Source organism: Agelaius tricolor, unplaced genomic scaffold (genome assembly GCF_023055355.1).
Source record: "Agelaius tricolor isolate 1412-34295 unplaced genomic scaffold, bAgeTri1.0.p SCAF_37, whole genome shotgun sequence".
Classification (NCBI taxonomy): domain Eukaryota; kingdom Metazoa; phylum Chordata; class Aves; order Passeriformes; family Icteridae; genus Agelaius; species Agelaius tricolor.
In genome coordinates, this window is record NW_027269297.1 from 3,555,747 (window position 1) to 3,559,750 (window position 4,004).

The following is a 4,004-nucleotide window of genomic DNA, read 5'->3' on the forward strand; positions in this document are numbered from 1 at the left end:
GGAATTTATAGTGGTAAAAAGAGACTTGAAAGGGGAGAAATGTGCAAACCCCAGTGCTGTTACTCCTGTCATGGGGTGGCCACGGTGCTTACCCAGCCTGGGCAGCCTCTCTGCAGCACCTCCCTGGGGTGCTTGGTGAAGGAAGGGACCCCAGGGATGCCTGGATGAGGGTATGAGGATGTGTCCCAGCTTGGTCACCCACTGGAGCCACATCTCAGAGTCTCTTGTCCACCTGCAGGGTCACAGCCCTGGGGACAACCCTTCCTGAGGGGTCCCTCAGCAGCATGGGGAATGGGTACAGCCCCACAGGGTTTTTATTTGCCACTATCTGTGTGGAAATAGAAGATTTGTATTTGCCCCGTGGGTGAAGGTGGTCCTGGGGGCAGGTGGGCATGGTCAGAGCCTAAACCAAAGGAGCTTGATGTTTTGGTTTGCTGTGGTGCTTTTCCCCCTAAAAGTACTGCTGACAATTCTGGTTGATGCAGACAAAGGTTCTGTTGCAATCTTCTCCCATCTGACTAACTTGAATTTTGCTTTACAACAGCAAGAAATTATTTGGAGTGCATTAAGCAGATTTATTTTCCTTCCCCTCCTAGTATTTCATTGTAGTTCTGCAAGGTGTGCAAAAGCCAAATCAAATCTGGGATCAGATTGTCTTTTAGTCCTAGTCCCTGCTCTTGGCATTGTGGCAGCTGCTGGATTTCTGGCTATCAAATATCTTTATTAGAGTAAAAATATGTGAGGCAGGGATCCATGTTTTATACAGCACCTTCTACAGCCTGAAAGGAAGGTGGAGCCACGCAGGGGTCGGGCTCCTCTCCCAGATAACAAGGACGACAGGAAAGAGCCTCAAGTCACGACAGGAGAGATATTAGGGAAAATTCCCTCGCCAAAAGGATTGTCCAGCCATGCCCAGGACAGCGGTGGCGTCACCGTCCCTGGAGGGTTTTTAAAGCCCTATGGATGTGGGGACCTGGGACATGGGTCAGCGGTGGCCTTGGCAGTGCCGGGGGACGCTGGACTCGGTGATCCGGGCGGATTTTCCCAGCACAAACCGGGCGCTGCTCCCTGCGATCCCTGTCCGCGTCTGCAGAGGGCACCAGCCCCTCAAATGTCCCTGTCACCCCCGGGCCGGGCGGTGACACCGCGGGGACAGCCGCGATGCTCTGGGGAATGCTCCGGGTGACACCGACCCGTCCATCCCGGGCTGTTCCTGGGGAATGCTCTGGTGACACCGACCCGTCCATCCCGGGATGTTCCTGGGGAATGCTCCGGGTGACACCGACCCATCCATCCCGGGATGCTCTGGGGAATGCTCCGGGTGACACCGACCCATCCATCCCGGGATGTTCCTGGGGAATGCTCCGGGTGACACCGACCCGTCCATCCCGGGATGTTCCTGGGGAATGCTCCGGGTGACACCGACCCGTCCATCCCGGGATGTTCCTGGGGAATGCTCCGGGTGACACCGCGGGGACAGCCGCGATGCTCTGGGGAATGCTCCGGGTGACACCGCCCCATCCATCCCGGGATGCTCTGGGGAATGCTCTCTGGTGACACCGACCCGTCCATCCAGGGATGTTCCTCGGGAATGCTCTGGTGACACCGACCCATCCACCTCAGGAAGCTCCTGGGGAATGCTCTGGTGACACCAATCTAGCCACCTTGGGATGTTCCTGGGGCATGCTCTGGGTGACAATGACCTATCCACCTCGGGATGCTGCTTCAGGAGAGCCCTGGGTAACAGTGACCCAGCCACCCAGGACAGACCTTCATGGAGCCCTGGGTGACAGTGACCCACCCCCCCAGGACAGACCTTCATGGAGCCCTGGGTGACAGTGACCAGCCTCAGCAGCCCCATTCCAGGCTGGATCCCAGCTGGGATCCCAGCACTGCTCCCACCATTGCAGTCCAGCACAGAGCACCAGGTGATGCTGGCTGTGTCTCCTGCCAGCATTGTCCAACCCTTGGATGGGGATGGGGACACCATAACCCCTGCCATGACCTCAAGTCACAGCCCCATGGCTGGCTCCATCCCCAGCACCTCACTGAACCCAAAAATCCACCTCCAACAGTGGCAAACACAGCAAAACTATTGGAAAAATTATTGTGGGAATGTGTTGTTGTCCTTGTTTCCCCTGTGCTATGGGCCCTGTGGGTGGGAATCACTTCTGCTTTAGGAAAAAACCAAAACCATGACATGTGTTTTCTGGCCCAGTTTGACCTCAAAAAAGCACCAGTGAGAAGATCTGTGTTTTGGCAGAAGATAGCATGAATGCCTCCAAGCACACAGTGGCTCCTGGCATGTGGGGACAGGACTGATCCCAGCTCAGAGAAAAGCCCCAGAAGTGGCTTTGGGAGAGCTCCTGGCTGGCCCCTGGAGCCTCAGTAGCCCACCCTGGAGAGGATGGTGCTTGGTTGCAGGGGAAGCCCAGGGTGAGAGCCAGAGACACAAATGTCTGGATGTCCCACAGTGCTGTGTCCAGCCACAGACGTTCCCATGCTGGAAATGTGAACTCCCATGATTCCCAAACTTGACAGTGTCTGTACAGCAGCATGATGAAAGCTAAAGTACTTCAGCCACTGGTACAGCCAGGGAAGCAAACAGGAGTCTCCCCACTCCAGATTTAGCTCTTTATTGATTTTCCAGCTGCATCCATCAGTCATTGTCCCAGTGCTCAAATTACCCATTAGAGATACCATAGAAATGAGAGGAAAACAAGACAGGCTTGTGGTTTTGATGAAAAATGATAAACATCCCAAACAACAACTTCTGGAAGGAAAACCCTTCCTTTTTAGGGTGGGGACTGGGTTACATTTATTCTTGAACAGCTCAGAGGCACTGAGGGCTCCTGGCTGCTTGTGATCTGGGGCTTGACCATCTCCCATGGCCCTCATTCCCTGTGCCACTGGCAGCACTGTGACCTGCAGGAGGGACTCAGGAGCCTCCCTCCAGCCCAGCTTGTCACCTGTGTCAGATTCAAGGATAAACATAAATCCAGTTTCAAAATCCACATGACTGCACTGGATGTCCTCTGTCCATGCTGCTGCTTCCTCTCACCTACAGTGACTCCCTGCTGGTGACTGCAGCTGGGTCACATCCTGCAGGTGGCCTGACCTGTCTGAGGTGTCCCTGGCATTAGGGGGATGTCCCCTGTGCTTGTATCCATCACCCCACAGCTGCATTGCAGAGGGACCCAAGGGTCTGGGACTGGAGATGCTGTTAACATCCCATCTACATGGAAATGCCCTTCCTGGGGGTTTTACTACATGAATTTCATAGGGTATGGATGAATAATTTCAAACTGAAGGAGAGGAGGTTTAGATGAGATATTAGGAAGAAATCCTTCCCTGTGAGGGTGGGGAAGCCCTGGCACAGGGTGCCCAGAGCAGCTGTGGCTGCCCCTGGGTCCCTGGAAGTGTCCAAGGCCAGGCTGGACAGGGCTGGGAGCAGCCTGGGACAGTGGAAAGTGTCCCTGCCATGGCAGGGAATAGAGCTGGATGGGCTTTAAGGTCCCTTCCAACCCAACCCCTCCTGTGATTCTACCAATAAATCCATGTCCTCCACCTTGTGAAGAGACTCCAACCCAAGGAGCTGCACCATGACCCTGTGGCTCACCAAGGCAGCAGAGGGGAAGTCCCCAGGGTCCCCTGCTGCACGCAGAGGTGTGCCCAGAGGGGAGGGCTGTGCTGGCTGTGCCCGGGCCGGGCTGGCTGTGCTGACTCAGCAGCACACACCCTGTGTAAACGCCCGCCAGCTGCTGCTCCGGCCGCTGTTTGCTCAGCCCACACTGCTCTGTTTGCCTTTGGGATCACGATGGAAGGAGATGGCCTTTGGTCCAGAAAATGAGGCAAGGCAGCTCCAGGCACCTGCCTCAAGGATCCTCCAGCATCTCCGCTCCTCCTGCTCCTGTCCAGGCACTCAGTAGCTGCAAACCACCAGCACCACCCAAATTAAAAACTCCACGGAGCTCTAGGAGCTACAGGAAAATGCACTCGCCACA